Genomic DNA, 19,298 nt, shown 5'->3' with positions numbered 1-19,298 from the left:
ACAATGCCCATCAAATCTTTGCTTAAATGGCATAGACTTTTATTGTGGAACTCAAGATTTAAACAATGCTCATCAATACTTTGCTAAATTGCAAAGACTACTTCTATTGTGGAACTCAAGAACTAAACAATGCTCATCAAAGCTTTATTAAATTGCATAGACTTCTTATGTGGACCTCAAGAATTAAATGCTCATCAAAGCTTTGCCTAATTTGCATACACTTCTATTGTGGAACTCAAGAATTAAACAATGCTCATAAAAGCTTTGATAAATTTCAAAGACTACTTCTATTGTGGAACTCAAGAATTAAACAATGCTCATTAATGCTTTGCTAAATTGCATAGACTTCCAATGTGGAAACCAAGAATGAAACAATGCTCATCAAAGCTTTGCTAAATTGCATAGACTTCTATTGTGGAACTCAAGAATCAAACAATGCTCATCAAAGCTTTGCTTAAATGAATACACTTCTATTGTGGAACTCGAGAATTAAACGATGTTCATCAAAGCTTTGCTAAATTACATAAACTTCTAATGTTGAACTCAAACATGAAACAATGCTTATCAAAACTTTTCTTAAATTGCAAAGACTTCTATTGTGAAACTCAACAATAAAATAATGCTCATCAAACCTTTACTAAATTACAAATTCTACCTCAATTGTGGAACTCTATGATCCCCATGCTTCATTAGCCCATACTGCTCCCGAAAGAATACCTATGGTTAAAAATATAAATCCTAGGCTAATCACACGATAACTTCAAGAATCTAATTGTTGAATCAATTGGGCCTTGTAATAATTCTTAGTAGACAAAAAGTAATTTTTTTTAAAAAAATATTGTTTCTTTCATTCTTGTATTGGATTTCACCAAAATGAAAAAGACTCATTTTTTTTAAATAATGCTCATCAAAGCTTTGCTAAATTGCATAGACTTCTAATGTGGAACACAAGAATGAAACAACGCACATCAAGGCTTTGCTTAAATTGCATAGATTTTTATTGTAGAACTCAAGAATTAAATAATGCTCTTCAAAGCTATGCTAAATTGTGAAGACTACTTTTACGGTGCAACTCAAGAGTTAAACAATGCTAATCAAGGCTTTGCTAAATTGCATACACTTCTAATGTGGAACTCATGAATGAAACAATGCTCATCAAAGCTTTGCTTAAATTGCATACAGTTCTATTGTGGAACTCAAGAATTAAACAGTGCTCATAAAAGCTTTGCTAAATTGCAAAGACTACGTCTATTGTGGAACTCAAGAATTAAACCAATGCTCATCAAGGCTTTGCTAAATTGCATAGACTTCCAATGTGGAACCCAAGAATGAAACAATGCTCATCAAAGCTTTGCTAAATTGCATAGACTTGTATTGTGGAACTCAATAATCAAAGAAAGCTCATCAATGATTTGCTTAGATTGCATAGACTTTTATTGTGGAACTCAAGAATTAAACGATGCTCATCAAAGCATTGTTAAGTTGCATAGACTTCTATTGTGGAACTCAAGAATAAAATAATGTTCATCTAACCTTCGCTAAATTACATACACTTCTAATGTGGAACTCAAGAACAAAACAATGCTCATCAATGCTTTCTTAAATCGCATAGCGTCCAATGTGGAACCCAAGAATGAAACAATGGTACTTTCTCTCTCTTATCCTGATTCTTTCTGACGGTGGTGCGATCTAGCTTAGATTCATTGGTGCTGCTTTTCCGACGAATTTCTTTTAATCGGTGAAGCAATATCTTTCCTAATTCCGTCGATTTAATGGGAGCATCTTCCAAATCGGATAGATTGAAGGACGTGAAGGTTAAACCTCCGGATAAAAGTGTTGCTGTTCGTTATACAAAAGCTGAAATGGAGGTGAATGATCTTGTTCCTCCAGGGGTCATTGAACAATCATCTGCCACGATATATAAAGCTCGTCGCAAACCAAGTGCGACTGGAGCTGTTACATCTGGGATTAGCAAAGCTGAATGGAAAATGGAGGGGAAAACTTTCAGGATTAAAAACAGAGCTAGGAAGAAGGTGGATAAATTAGCTCCGATGGATACTAAAGAGTTCTCCAATGAAGATGGTTCAGAGGAGGAAACAGGAGAAGAATTGGAATCTGTCTCAGTTTGGGAGTCGGATTCTAAAATTTCTATACCTAGATCTGATGGAAAGGAGAAGGAATTGAAGAAAGGGTTGTCTGGTGATTCTAAAAAGGTAAGATCTCATGTTGTTTCTATCCCAACTGGTAATACTGCTAATTTGATGAAAAATTGGGATGGGTTGATGATGAGTAATGAAGTTTTGAGTCCAATCTCTGAATTGAAGAATGTTATTAGTGAAATGGTTAATGTGAACCCTACCATATCGGTGATGGATGTTAAAATTCAGAATAATTCTAAAATGGAAGATAATGAAGTTGTGAAGATTATAACTGATGGGGAGAAAAGTGCTAATAATAATGAAGATTTCATTCCAGGAGTTGGATTTCAGTTTCTGAGTGAATTGAAGGAAGAAGGACAGATGGGAAAGGGAGTTGATAAGGGGATAATTCAGAATATGGATATGGATGATTTGAAAGTGGATAAGACTGAGAATAAGTTGGAAGATGATAATGAAGAAGAGAGTTCAGAAGATGAAGAGGGGGAAGTTGACTCAAGTGAGGAAGAAACTAGTGAAGATGAGGAAATAATGATGGAGGAGGAGGATATTAATAATATTAGTAATGATAATAATGGGAATTTGGTTGCAGGCGCTGTTATTAATAGTATTAATACTCTTCCTTCTATTTTGGGTGCAGCTAAAATTGGAAATTCGATGGAGAAGGATGTGCAGGGGAATTTAAAGAACTCTTATGCTGGTGTGTTAAAAGGAAATAGGCATAAGGGTAAGATTGATGTTAGATATATTCCAGGGGAAAAAGGTGAAGAAGATGGTCCTGTTATTATCCCAATTGAAAATCTAAAAAATGCAAGTATTCCTTATGTGAATACTTTATATGGATATATGATTGATAAGAAATTGGCTTTTCCAGTGATCCAAAAGGAGGTCAGAAGGCTATGGAAGAATGTGGATCTTGAAGAGGTATTCATGAATAATAAAGGGTTCTTATTTTTTAAATTCAGTGATGAACAAGGGATGATATCTATTCTTGAAGGACGTCCATGGTTAATGTTCAATAATATGCCTTTATTTCTACAAAGATGGAGACCAGGTTTGACTTTAACTAAAAATAGACATGATAAGATTCCGGTTTGGGTCAAAATTTATGATTTACCTTTGGAGGTTTGGAGTGGGGATAATCTGTGCATTATTGCTAGTAAATTGGGAATTCCTCTTGCGTTTGATTCTTTTACTGAAGAGATGTGTTTGGAACATAAAGGGAGGAATGCTTATGCTAGGATCCTTATCGAAATGTCAGCTGATAAAGAATGGAAGAGAAACATTGATATCTCAACGTGGGATTTTGTTACTAATTCTGCTGTTATTCAAAGCTTTGATGTGGAATATGCTTGGATGCCAACTAGATGCAGTCATTGTAAAGTGTTTGGGCACATAGATAAGGTCTGTATGGCTAGTATGATGGGTGCTAAATCTATGCAAAAAGGTGGCAGTGGGAGTAGCAAGGAAGATAAAGGGAAAAATGTGATTGATGATGAAGGATTTACAGAATTTACTAATAAGAAAAATAAAAATATTAAAGATGGAGAAGGTACAAGCAATTCTATGTGGAAAGCTGCTAATATAGGTAATCAGAAAAATAATGGGAAGAGTAATTTCTCAAGAGTGGGGAATAAGTTTAGGGGACAATATGGGAACAAAGGTGGAAATGGTTGGGGACAAAATGGGAATTGGAATAACAAAGGAGTGGGGCATTGGAATTTGGAGAAGAATAAAAAATTTGAAAAGGTGGTTTCTGGACAGTATAACAATAATGATCAGGTAAATAATGGAGACAAAAGACAGGTGGCTATAAAGAAGAATGTCAATGGTATGGCTGAGATTAAGAAGAGTGATAAGAAAACTGATAGCAGCAATAAAAATAGCTTTGAAGTTTTGGGAATGATTGATGAGGAAGCTATAATTGGAATGGAAGAGGATGACAAAAGAGATAAAATTAGTGTTCAATTTGATGATCTGAATTGCACTCTCTCTGCTACTGATGACAACAGGTTGAAACATAATGAGATTCATAATATGGGCATTAGCAATGAGGATCTTGTGATGTTTAATGCTGAAAAGAAGATGGATAGCAAGAGGAATAATGATAGCAGCAGTATTAGTGGATTATCTCAGGCATTTGAGGTGGTAAATGCCAAAAATCATGTTATTAGTCAATGATGTCGATTGGTGTATGGAATGTTAGGGGGTTAAATAAAGTTGTTAAGCAAAAAGAGGTTATGGATGTTATAAGGGATAATAAGCTGGGAATGTGTGCTGTTGTTGAATCCCATGTCAAAATTTCAAATTTAAAGAATGTGTGTAGTAAATCTTTTGGAGACTGGGATTGGGTTTCTAATAACAAACATTGTGATATTGGTACTAGAATAATTGTTGGATGGGATCCAAAACTATTTGATGTTATGGTTTTATCTCAATCGAAACAGGTGATTCATTGCTTTGTCAAATTTTCTGGTTCTAATTATAGCATGTTTTTTTCCTTCATCTATGCTGCTTCCGGTTATATTGAAAGAAGGGCTTTATGGGAAGATTTGAAAAAATTCAGCTTAACTGTGAAAAAGGAAGTTTGGTGTATTTTGGGTGATTTCAATGTTGTGTTAAAAGATTCTGATTATTCAGAAGGATGCTCGAGATGTCTGAAAGGAGTTGATGATTTTCGTGATTGTATCAATTTTATTGAAGTTGAAGACTTGAATAGCACTGGGTTTCAATTCACTTGGAATAAATCTCCTTCTGGGAATAAAGGAATTTTAAAGAAGCTGGATAGGATTATGGTCAACACGAAATTAATTTCTGATTATCCTTCAGCTTATGCTGCTTTTAAACCATACAAAACTTCTGATCACTGTCCTGCTATTCTTTTCATTCCTAATGGTAAATTGAGATGGAAATCTTCCTTTAGATTTGCTAATTTCATTGCGGATAAAGAAGAATTTCTGCCTATGGTGAAGGATATATGGTCTTCAAATATTGAAGGTTTTTTTATGTTCAAAGTTACTCAGAAACTGAAAATGTTGAAGAGACAGTGTAAACAACTGTGTAGCAAATTCAGAGGATCGGGAAGGAAAATTAAGGATCTAAGGGAGCAATTGGGAAATATTCAGATGAAAATTGATCAGGAGCCGTTTAATGCTTCATATCGGGAGGAGCATGCTAATATTCTTTTTGAATATAATGTTGCTTGTAATGATGAAGAAAAGCTGCTTTCTCAAAGATCTAAGATCAAATGGCTTTCTGATGGGGATAATAACACTAAATTTTTTCACAGTTGTTTGAAAAGTAGGATTAACAGGAATCGAATTTTGATGGTGCTTGATGAGGATGGAAGATGGATTAGGGGGAAGGCTATGAAGGAGAAATTTATTAATCATTTTAAGAATTTCTTGGGATGTGAAGTTGCCACTGATTTGTCTATACTTAATAATGATTTTTTTATTAATAAGTTGGATAAAAAAGTGGCAATAAATATGATAAGAGTGGTCATAGATGAAGAAGTTAAAGTAGCTATGTTTGATATTGCTGACAATCATGCCCCTGGTCCTGATGGTTTTTCCTCTAAGTTTTTTAAGAGTGCTTGGAGTATTGTTGGGATAGATATTTGTAAAGTTGTGAAGGAATTTTTCTGGACAGGAAAATTATTGAAGGGTATTAATGCTACTAGGATTGTGTTGATTCCTAAAGTGGAAGAACCGAGGAAAGTTACTGATTTTCGGCCTATTGCCTGCTGCAACATTTTTTATAAATGTATCAGTAAAATAATAGTTAACAGAATAAGGGGCAGCTTAAGTGATATAGTTAGCCATAACCAATCTGCTTTTATTCAAGGAAGATCAATTCTTGACAATATTCTCCTTGCTCAAGAATTGATGGTGGGATACAAAAATAAAAAAAGGAATGCCTAAATGTACTTTAAAGATTGATATACAAAAGGCCTATGATACTGTTGACTGAAAAATTCTTAATAGGATTCTTCTTGGATTTGGATTTCATCCTGTCATGGTTAATTGGATTATGGCATGCACTTCTTCCCCTTGGTTTATGCTGAATTTTAATGGTGAAGACCATGGATATTTTGAAGGAAAGAGGGGGTTAAGGCAAGGAGATCCTTTATCTCCCTACTTATTCGCGTTGGTTATGGAGGTTTTTAATCTAATCCTGGTGAAGAAAATTGAAGAAAGCCAATGTTTCAAATTTCATTGCAAGTGTGAATCTCAGAGGATTACTCACTTATGTTTTGCAGATGACTTGTTGGTGTTTTCTTTTGATAATGGTAATTCTGCTAGAGTAATAAAAGTTGCCCTTGATGATTTTAATTCTGTTTCGGGTTTGAAAGCTAGCATGGAAAAAAGCCAAATTTTTTTTAGCTGTGTGAAGCCAAACATGAGAAGGATTATTTTGGGAATTTTACCTTTTGACATTGGTAAAATTCCTTTCAAATACCTTGGGATTCCCATGTGTGTGAATATGCTTTTCAAAAGAGATTGTTTTGCTCTTGTTGATAAGATTAAATTGAGAGTGTGTAATTGGAAAAACAAGATGCTTTCTTTTGCTGGAAGATTACAGCTCATAAATTCTGTCCTGACTTCTATTCATGTGTATTGGGCTTCAATTTTCAAAATCCCTATAGCTACTATTAGGGAGATTGAAATGATTTGTAGAAACTTTCTGTGGGCAAATGGAGAAGTGGTTAGAGGAAAAGCTAAAGTTAAATGGAGTGATGTTTGTAAGCCAAAAATAAATGGGGGGCTGGGAATTAAGGACTTAAGATTCTGGAATGATGCTTTATTAATTAAACACATTTGGAATCTGATTAGTAACAAGAATTCTCTGTGGGTTCAGTGGGTGAGAGAAAACTACATTGGTGATAGAAATTTCTGGGATATTTGGCAGAAGAAAAGTATGAATTGGACTTGGAAAAGATTTTTGGAATTGAGAAAAACTGTTAGACATCATATTGTTTCATGTGTTGGTGATGGTAGAAATACTTCTTTATGGCATGATTGGTGGCACCCAATTGGCATATTAAGTACAATTATATCAAGGAGGGATTGGTTTAGAAATGGATTTAGTGAAAATTCTTTAGTCAGTGATGTTTTGACTAATGATACTTATAGATGGCCTGTTGATTGGGTAATTAATTTTCCTGGTCTGAAAGATGCTCCCATGTTTTGTAATATTGGTAATCAAAAGGATATTACTGTTTGGAGGGATATAAATGGTGTGAATAAAAAATTTTCTTGCAAGCAAGTTTGGAGAGATATCAATAATTTTGGAAGTAAAGTCGGCTGGGTTAGCTGTGTTTGGTATAGTAATTGTATTCCCAGGAATGCATTTATTTTATGGCTCGCTGTGCTGAATCGTCTGAAAACTCAAGATCGAGTTAAATGCTGGGAGAAATCAGGTTCTTTACTTTGTCCTTTCTGTTTAAAAATTCCTGATTCTCATGACCATCTTTTCTCTCAATGTGAATTCTCGCATAGTATATGGAAACATTGTTGTTCTAAGGCTGGAATTGACATTTCTTATTCTAATTGGAATGATCTTGTTCTTAAATTGTCTTCAGTCTTAATTTCAAGATCTATTGAGATTTTGATCAAAAAATGGGTGTTTGCTAGCTGTGTTTCTCACATTTGGAAAGAAAGAAATTCGAGAATTTTTAGTAAATTGAGAAAATCGAATGAAGGAGTTATTATGTGTATTGAGAATGAAATTCAATTGAAGTTATTAGGGTTAAGGAAGATGAATGTTATGGCAGCAGGGAAATTTTACAGATATGGGGTATTTTTGGAAAAAATTGATGGGTTTTGCGAATTTCTTTGTTAGAAGTAGCTGTTGTGATCCTGTTTGTTTTGAGGATTAGGATAATATGGAGATGTTGAATTGTTTGACTGTTCTTATGGGAGGTTTGTATTGGGGGTTTTTTCGGAATGATAGGTTCAAAGGAATTGACGGGTTTCAAGGAATTGACGGATTAATTCACTGGTTTAAGAGCTTGCTCTTGAATTTTGTGATATGTACCTTTAGGATTTTTTGTTTGGATATGATCTTAATTGAGATTATTCAAATGGAAAATCCTAGACATGTGATTGATGCCATGTCAAGTATGCAACTGGGTTTGATAATATGGTGGTATTGTGTAGTCCAGTGTGGGCTTTTTTATGTTTGCAGGAAAGGAATTATGAAGCTATTTGTAGTGAATTTGGATAGTACGAATGTTTATAGCAGGAAAGCCATTATGTTGAGTCACATTTGGAGGATGAAGGATAATAGAGAGTACAATAAAGGAGGGATACAAGGGCTGAAAGTTGACAGAAGTTGCTGGAATGAGTTCTTGATGCTTTTGCAGTGGATTTTGGGTTATATTTTTTGTATTTTTTGGTAATTTAATTTTGTATGTAGGATGTTTGGGTTTGATCTTTTATGGGGTTGTTTGTTAAGTTTTCACTTTTGGACTGTGGGTTTTTTTAAGGGCCTTACCCCTTGCTTTGGTCTTAATGGTGATTGGTGGGGTGGTTTTTGCAATGGGGTGAAGTTACCTTTTTTCCCACTTCTAATAAGTCCTTGGTGTAGGCTTATGAACATTAAGGTTTTTTGGGACATTTGGAGCTTAGTTGATATGTTTAAAAAGTGGATGGGGAGTTGGTTATGGATAGATTGGTTTGGTTAGGGATTTGTTTGTTTTTATTTTTTCTGTATTTGTATTCTTTTATTCTTTTTAATAAATTTTGCTGAGCTTTGGCTCTTTTCAAAAAAAGAATGAAACAATGCTTATCAAAGCTTTGCTAAATTGCATAGACTTGTATTGTGGAACTCAACAATCAAAGAATGCACATCAAAGATTTGATTAAATTGTAAAGACTTCTATTGTGGAACTCAAGAATTAGACAATGCTCATCAAACCTTTTCTAAATTACGAAGACTACTTCTATTGTGGAACTCTAGAATTATACAATGCTCATCATAGCTTTGCTAGATTGCATAGACTTCTAATGTGGAATTCAAGAATGAAACAATGCCCATCAAATCTTTGCTTAAATGGCATAGACTTTTATTGTGGAACTCAAGATTTAAACAATGCTCATCAATGCTTTGCTAAATTGCGAAGACTACTTCTATTGTGGAATTCAAGAACTAAACAATGCTCATCAAAGCTTTGTCAAATTGCATAGACTCCTTGTGTGGACCTGATGCGTGTATGGGCTTGATTTGATGAGTAGGGTAGTGTTTAGGTAAATTAAGAGACAATAGCAACCACAAATGATATGTGAATGTAAAGAAATGGATAGATTAGTAACAACTCAAGACCTATTAAGTTGTATACTGGTGAAAACAATCCAAGACCTATTGGATTGAGTTCGTATCAAGTCAAGAACACGTCCTAACAAGATAATTTGTGAATTATAACAATAATTCTAATTGAACAAAGGTTTTTTTCTTAAAAATTCGTCTATTATCTTTCCCATGGATAAACTTGGCTTTATATGAAGCCTTTATTACAAACTTGGTGGTTACAAGCCAACCAACCAATTATTCATTAAAACTAGTAAATGAAATTTAAGGAAACTCTTGAAGTAACACAAAAAAAACGTCCAAGACACTTAAGAATGAAAAAAAAAACGTCTATGCTTCATTAAGGAGCCATAAGAAGCATTAATGAGCCATTAGAAGCATTAAAGTGTAACACTAATCCACCAAAGAGTTATAAAAACGGCTAGGAGGCTTTATGAAGTAAAAAGTAACGTTTTTAGCACTTATAAAGCCTTAAAAATGTTGCCCTATCCTTCATGCAACCCTAATTCAATTTGTGGGCTACCATGCACAACCCAACCATTGAGCCCCAGCCACCTTCTAGCCCACTAGTAAACGCTAATCCATCAGCTTTTGGGCTTTCATAATCCATGCATGGATCATCCCCTCCCCCTTTGGAAGGAATTGACCTCAATTCATTAAGTCCATCATCATCAAGATAAGGTGAATGATCTCCCACATTAAAGGTAGCATGCATTCCATGGTCTCCTCCTAAGTCCACATTGTAACCATTATCATTTTCAAAATTTGTCACTGCTCTGATACCACTTATGATACGTATATGAGCTTGATTTGATGAGTAGGGTAGTGTTTAGGTAAATTAAGAGAGAATAACAACCACAAATGATATGTGAACGGAAAGAAATGGATAGATTAGTAACAACTCAAGACCTATTAAGTTGTATACCAGTGAAAACAATCCAAGACCTATAGGATTGAGTTCGTATCAAGTCAAGAACACGTCCTAACAAGATAATTTGTGAATTATAACAATAATTCTAATTGAACAAAGGTTTTTTTCTTAAAAATTCGTCTATTATCTTTCCCATGCATAAACTTGGCTTTATATGAAACCTTTATTACAAACTTGGTGGTTACAAGCCAACCAACCAATTATTCATTAAAACTAGTAAATGAAATTTAAGGAAACTCTTGAAGTAACACAAAAAAACGTCCAAGACACTTGAGAATGAAAAAAAAACGTCTATGCTTCATTAAGGAGCCATAAGAAGCATTAATGAGCCATCAGAAGCATTAAAGTGTAATCCTAATCCACCAAAGAGTGATAAAAATGGCTAGGAGGCTTTACGAAGTAAAAAGTAACGTTTTTAGCACATATAAAGCCTTAAAAATGTTGCCCTAGCCTTCATGCAACCCTAATTCAATTTGTGGGCTACCATGCACAACCCAACCATTGAGCCCAAGCCACCTTCTAGCCCACTAGTAATCACTAATCCATCACCTTTTGGGCTTTCATAATCCATGCATGGATCATCCCCTACCCCTTTAGAAGGAATTGACCTTAATTCATTAAGTCCATCATCATCAAGATAAGGTGAATGATCTCCCACATTAAAGGTAGCATGCATTCCATGGTCTCCTCCTAAGTCCACATTGTAACCATTATCATTTTCAAAATTTGTCACTGCTCTGATACCACTTATGATACGTGTATGAGCTTGATTTGATGAGTAGGGTAGTGTTTAGGTAAATTAAGAGAGAATAACAACCACAAATGATATGTGAATGGAAAGAAATGGATATATTAGTAACAACTCAAGACCTATTAAGTTGTATACCAGTGAAAACAATCCAAGACCTATTGGATTGAGTTCGTATCAAGTCAAGAACGCGTCCTAACAAGATAATTTGTGAATTATAACAATAATTCTAATCGAACAAAGGTTTTTTTCTTAAAAATTCGTCTATTATCTTTCCCATGCATAAACTTGGCTTTATATGAAGCCTTTATTACAAACTTGGTGTTACAAGCCAACCAACCAATTATTCATTAAAACTAGTAAATGAAATTTAAGGAAACTCTTGAAGTAACACAAAAAAGACGTAAAAGACACTTGAGAATGAAAAAAAACGTCTATGCTTCATTAAGGAGCCATATGAAGCATTAATGAGCCATCAGAAGCATTAAAGTGTAACACTAATCCACCAAGGAGTGATAAAAACGGCTAAGAGGCTTTATGAAGTAAAAAGTAACGTTTTTAGCACTTATAAAGCCTTAAAAATGTTGCCCTAGCCTTTATGCAACCCTAATTCAATTTGTGGGCAACCATGCACAACCCAACCATTGAGCCCAAGCCACCTTCTAGCCCACTAGTAATCACTAATCCATCACCTTTTGGGCTTTCATAATCCATGCATGGATCATCCCCTCCCCCTTTGGAAGGAATTGTCCTCAATTCATTAAGTCCATCATCATCAAGATAAGGTGAATGATCTCCCACATTAAAGGTAGCATGCATTCCATGGTCTCCTCCTAAGTCCACATTGTAACCATTATCATTTTCAAAATTTGTCACTGCTCTGATACCACTTATGATACGTGTATGAGCTTGATTTGATGAGTAGGGTAGTGTTTAGGTAAATTAAGAGAGAATAACAACCACAAATGATATGTGAACGGAAAGAAATGGATATATTAGTAACAACTCAAGACCTATTAAGTTGTATACCAGTGAAAACAATCCAAGACCTATTGGATTGAGTTCGTATCAAGTCAAGAACACGTCCTAACAAGATAATTTGTGAATTATAACAATAATTCTAATCGAACAAAGGTTTTTTTCTTAAAAATTCGTCTATTATCTTTCCCATACATAAACTTGGCTTTATATGAAGCCTTTATTACAAACTTGGTAGTTACAAGCCAACCAACCAATTATTCATTAAAACTAGTAAATGAAATTTAAGGAAACTCTTGAAGTAACACAAAAAAGACATAAAAGACACTTGAGAATGAAAAAAAACGTCTATGCTTCATTAAGGAGCCATAAGAAGCATTAATGAGCCATCAGAAGCATTAAAGTGTAACACTAATCCACCAAAGAGTGATAAAAACGGCTAGGAGGCTTTATGAAATAAAAAAGTAATGTTTTTAGCACTTATAAAGCCTTAAAAATGTTGCCCTAGCCTTCATGCAACCCTAATTCAATTTGTGGGCTACCATGCACAACCCAACCATTGAGCCCAAGCCACCTTCTAGCCCACTAGTAATCACTAATCCATCACCTTTTGGGCTTTCATAATCCATGCATGGATCATCCCCTCCCCCTTTGGAAGGAATTGACCTCAATTCATTAAGTCCATCATCATCAAGATAAGGTGAATGATCTCCCACATTAAAGGTAGCATGCATTCCATGGTCTCCTCCTAAGTCCACATTGTAACCATTATCATTTTCAAAATTTGTCACTGCTCTGATACCACTTATGATACGTGTATGAGCTTGATTTGATGAGTAGGGTAGTGTTTAGGTAAATTAAGAGAGAATAACAACCACAAATGATATGTGAACGGAAAGAAATTGATATATTAGTAACAACTCAAGACCTATTAAGTTGTATACCAGTGAAAACAATCCAAGACCTATTGGATTGAGTTCGTATCAAGTCAAGAACACGTCCTAACAAGATAATTTGTGAATTATAACAATAATTCTAATCGAACAAAGGTTTTTTTCTTAAAAATTCGTCTATTATCTTTCCCATGCATAAACTTGGCTTTATATGAAGCCTTTATTACAAACTTGGTAGTTACAAGCCAACCAACCAATTATTCATTAAAACTAGTAAATGAAATTTAAGGAAACTCTTGAAGTAACACAAAAAAGACCTAAAAGACACTTGAGAATGAAAAAAAACGTCTATGCTTCATTAAAGAGCCATAAGAAGCATTAATGAGCCATCAGAAGCATTAAAGTGTAACTCTAATCCACCAAAGAGTGATAAAAACGGCTAGGAGGCTTTATGAAGTAAAAAAGTAACGTTTTTAGCACTTATAAAGCCTAAAAAATGTTGCCCTAGCCTTTATGCAACCCTAATTCAATTTGTGGGCTACCATGCACAACCCAACCGTTGAGCCCAAGCCACCTTCTAGCCCACTAGTAATCACTAATCCATCACCTTTTGGGCTTTCATAATCCATGCATGGATCATCCCCTCCCCCTTTGGAAGGAATTAACCTCAATTCATTAAGTCCATCATCATCAAGATAAGGTGAACGATCTCCCACATTAAAGGTAGCATGCATTCCATGGTCTCCTCCTAAGTCCACATTGTAACCATTATCATTTTCAAAATTTGTCACTGCTCTGATACCACTTATGATACATGTATGAGCTTGATTTGATGAGTAGGGTAGTGTTTAGGTAAATTAAGAGAGAATAACAACCACAAATGATATGTGAACGGAAAGAAATGGATAGATTAGTAACAACTCAAGACCTATTAAGTTGTATACCAGTGAAAACAATCCAAGACCTATTGGATTGAGTTCGTATCAAGTCAAGAACACATCCTAACAAGATAATTTGTGAATTATAACAATAATTCTAATTGAACAAAGGTTTTTTTCTTAAAAATTCGTCTATTATCTTTCCCATGCATAAACTTGGCTTTATATGAAGCCTTTATTACAAACTTGGTGGTTACAAGCCAACCAACCAATTATTCATTAAAACTAGTAAATGAAATTTAAGGAAACTCTTGAAGTAACACAAAAAAGACATAAAAGACACTTGAGAATGAAAAAAAACGTCTATGCTTCATTAAGGAGCCATAAGAAGCATTAATGAGCCATCAGAAGCATTAAAGTGTAACACTAATCCACCAAAGAGTGATAAAAACGGCTAGGAGGCTTTATGAAGTAAAAAAGTAACGTTTTTAGCATTTATAAAGCCTTAAAAATGTTGCCCTAGCCTTCATGCAACCCTAATTCAATTTGTGGGCTACCATGCACAACCCAACCATTGAGCCCAAGCCACCTTCTAGCCCACTAGTAATCACTAATCCATCACCTTTTGGGCTTTCATAATCCATGCATGGATCATCCCCTCCCCCTTTGGAAGGAATTGACCTCAATTCATTAAGTCCATCATCATCAAGATAAGGTGAACGATCTCCCACATTAAAGGTAGCATGCATTCCATGGTCTCCTCCTAAGTCCACATTGTAACCATTATCATTTTCAAAATTTGTCACTGCTCTGATACCACTTATGATACGTGTATGAGCTTGATTTGATGAGTAGGGTAGTGTTTAGGTAAATTAAGAGAGAATAACAACCACAAATGATATGTGAACGGAAAGAAATTGATATATTAGTAACAACTCAAGACCTATTAAGTTGTATACCAGTGAAAACAATCCAAGACCTATTGGATTGAGTTCGTATCAAGTCAAGAACACGTCCTAACAAGATAATTTGTGAATTATAACAATAATTCTAATCGAACAAAGGTTTTTTTCTTAAAAATTCGTCTATTATCTTTCCCATGCATAAACTTGGCTTTATATGAAGCCTTTATTACAAACTTGGTAGTTACAAGCCAACCAACCAATTATTCATTAAAACTAGTAAATGAAATTTAAGGAAACTCTTGAAGTAACACAAAAAAGACCTAAAAGACACTTGAGAATGAAAAAAAACGTCTATGCTTCATTAAAGAGCCATAAGAAGCATTAATGAGCCATCAGAAGCATTAAAGTGTAACTCTAATCCACCAAAGAGTGATAAAAACGGCTAGGAGGCTTTATGAAGTAAAAAAGTAACGTTTTTAGCACTTATAAAGCCTAAAAAATGTTGCCCTAGCCTTTATGCAACCCTAATTCAATTTGTGGGCTACCATGCACAACCCAACCGTTGAGCCCAAGCCACCTTCTAGCCCACTAGTAATCACTAATCCATCACCTTTTGGGCTTTCATAATCCATGCATGGATCATCCCCTCCCCCTTTGGAAGGAATTAACCTCAATTCATTAAGTCCATCATCATCAAGATAAGGTGAACGATCTCCCACATTAAAGGTAGCATGCATTCCATGGTCTCCTCCTAAGTCCACATTGTAACCATTATCATTTTCAAAATTTGTCACTGCTCTGATACCACTTATGATACATGTATGAGCTTGATTTGATGAGTAGGGTAGTGTTTAGGTAAATTAAGAGAGAATAACAACCACAAATGATATGTGAACGGAAAGAAATGGATAGATTAGTAACAACTCAAGACCTATTAAGTTGTATACCAGTGAAAACAATCCAAGACCTATTGGATTGAGTTCGTATCAAGTCAAGAACACATCCTAACAAGATAATTTGTGAATTATAACAATAATTCTAATTGAACAAAGGTTTTTTTCTTAAAAATTCGTCTATTATCTTTCCCATGCATAAACTTGGCTTTATATGAAGCCTTTATTACAAACTTGGTGGTTACAAGCCAACCAACCAATTATTCATTAAAACTAGTAAATGAAATTTAAGGAAACTCTTGAAGTAACACAAAAAAGACATAAAAGACACTTGAGAATGAAAAAAAACGTCTATGCTTCATTAAGGAGCCATAAGAAGCATTAATGAGCCATCAGAAGCATTAAAGTGTAACACTAATCCACCAAAGAGTGATAAAAACGGCTAGGAGGCTTTATGAAGTAAAAAAGTAACGTTTTTAGCATTTATAAAGCCTTAAAAATGTTGCCCTAGCCTTCATGCAACCCTAATTCAATTTGTGGGCTACCATGCACAACCCAACCATTGAGCCCAAGCCACCTTCTAGCCCACTAGTAATCACTAATCCATCACCTTTTGGGCTTTCATAATCCATGCATGGATCATCCCCTCCCCCTTTGGAAGGAATTGACCTCAATTCATTAAGTCCATCATCATCAAGATAAGGTGAATGATCTCCCACATTAAAGGTAGCATGCATTCCTTGGTCTCCTCCTAAGTCCACATTGTAACCATTATCATTTTCAAAATTTGTCACTGCTCTGATACCACTTATGATACGTGTATGAGCTTGATTTGATGAGTAGGGTAGTGTTTAGGTAAATTAAGAGAGAATAACAACCACAAATGATATGTGAACGGAAAGAAATGGATAGATTAGTAACAACTCAAGACCTATTAAGTTGTATACCAGTGAAAACAATCCAAGACCTATTGGATTGAGTTCGTATCAAGTCAAGAACACGTCCTAACAAGATAATTTGTGAATTATAACAATAATTCTAATCGAACAAAGGTTTTTTTCTTAAAAATTCGTCTATTATCTTTCCCATGCATAAACTTGGCTTTATATGAAGCCTTTATTACAAACTTGGTAGTTACAAGCCAACCAACCAATTATTCATTAAAACTAGTAAATGAAATTTAAGGAAACTCTTGAAGTAACACAAAAAAGACCTAAAAGACACTTGAGAATGAAAAAAAACGTCTATGCTTCATTAAAGAGCCATAAGAAGCATTAATGAGCCATCAGAAGCATTAAAGTGTAACTCTAATCCACCAAAGAGTGATAAAAACGGCTAGGAGGCTTTATGAAGTAAAAAAGTAACGTTTTTAGCACTTATAAAGCCTAAAAAATGTTGCCCTAGCCTTTATGCAACCCTAATTCAATTTGTGGGCTACCATGCACAACCCAACCGTTGAGCCCAAGCCACCTTCTAGCCCACTAGTAATCACTAATCCATCACCTTTTGGGCTTTCATAATCCATGCATGGATCATCCCCTCCCCCTTTGGAAGGAATTAACCTCAATTCATTAAGTCCATCATCATCAAGATAAGGTGAACGATCTCCCACATTAAAGGTAGCATGCATTCCATGGTCTCCTCCTAAGTCCACATTGTAACCATTATCATTTTCAAAATTTGTCACTGCTCTGATACCACTTATGATACATGTATGAGCTTGATTTGATGAGTAGGGTAGTGTTTAGGTAAATTAAGAGAGAATAACAACCACAAATGATATGTGAACGGAAAGAAATGGATAGATTAGTAACAACTCAAGACCTATTAAGTTGTATACCAGTGAAAACAATCCAAGACCTATTGGATTGAGTTCGTATCAAGTCAAGAACACATCCTAACAAGATAATTTGTGAATTATAACAATAATTCTAATTGAACAAAGGTTTTTTTCTTAAAAATTCGTCTATTATCTTTCCCATGCATAAACTTGGCTTTATATGAAGCCTTTATTACAAACTTGGTGGTTACAAGCCAACCAACCAATTATTCATTAAAACTAGTAAATGAAATTTAAGGAAACTCTTGAAGTAACACAAAAAAGACATAAAAGACACTTGAGAATGAAAAAAAACGTCTATGCTTCATTAAGGAGCCATAAGAAGCATTAATGAGCCATCAGAAGCATTAAAGTGTAACACTAATCCACCAAAGAGTGATAAAAACGGCTAGGAGGCTTTATGAAGTAAAAAAGTAACGTTTTTAGCATTTATAAAGCCTTAAAAATGTTGCCCTAGCCTTCATGCAACCCTAATTCAATTTGTGGGCTACCATGCACAACCCAACCATTGAGCCCAAGCCACCTTCTAGCCCACTAGTAATCACTAATCCATCACCTTTTGGGCTTTCATAATCCATGCATGGATCATCCCCTCCCCCTTTGGAAGGAATTGACCTCAATTCATTAAGTCCATCATCATCAAGATAAGGTGAATGATCTCCCACATTAAAGGTAGCATGCATTCCTTGGTCTCCTCCTAAGTCCACATTGTAACCATTATCATTTTCAAAATTTGTCACTGCTCTGATACCACTTATGATACGTGTATGAGCTTGATTTGATGAGTAGGGTAGTGTTTAGGTAAATTAAGAGAGAATAACAACCACAAATGATATGTGAACGGAAAGAAATGGATAGATTAGTAACAACTCAAGACCTATTAAGTTGTATACCAGTGAAAACAATCCAAGACCTATTGGATTGAGTTCGTATCAAGTCAAGAACACATCCTAACAAGATAATTTGTGAATTATAACAATAATTCTAATTGAACAAAGGTTTTTTTCTTAAAAATTCGTCTATTATCTTTCCCATGCATAAACTTGGCTTTATATGAAGCCTTTATTACAAACTTGGTGGTTACAAGCCAACCAACCAATTATTCATTAAAACTAGTAAATGAAATTTAAGGAAACTCTTGAAGTAACACAAAAAAGACATAAAAGACACTTGAGAATGAAAAAAAACGTCTATGCTTCATTAAGGAGCCATAAGAAGCATTAATGAGCCATCAGAAGCATTAAAGTGTAACACTAATCCACCAAAGAGTGATAAAAACGGCTAGGAGGCTTTATGAAGTAAAAAGTAACGTTTTTAGCACTTATAAAGCCTTAAAAATGTTGCCCTAGCCTTCATGCAACCCTAATTCAATTTGTGAGCTACCATGCACAACCCAACCATTGAGCTCAAGCCACCTTCTAGCCCACTAGTAATCACTAATCCATCATCGTTTGGGCTTTAATAATCCATGCATGGATCATCCCCTCCCCCTTCGGAAGGAATTGACCTCAATTCATTAAGTCCATCATCATCAAGATAAGGTGAATGATCTCCCACATTAAAGGTAGCATGCATTCCATGGTCTCCTCCTAAGTCCACATTGTAACCATTATCATTTTCAAAATTTTTCACTGCTCTGATACCACTTATGATACGTGTATGAGCTTGATTTGATGAGTAGGGTAGTGTTTAGGTAAATTAAGAGAGAATAACAACCACAAATGATATGTGAACGGAAAGAAATGGATAGATTAGTAACAACTCA

Source organism: Lactuca saligna, chromosome 1 (genome assembly GCF_052625555.1).
Source record: "Lactuca saligna cultivar CGN05327 chromosome 1, ASM5262555v1, whole genome shotgun sequence".
NCBI classification, from domain to species: Eukaryota; Viridiplantae; Streptophyta; class Magnoliopsida; order Asterales; family Asteraceae; genus Lactuca; species Lactuca saligna.
Note: the sequence above shows the minus strand (reverse complement) of the source record.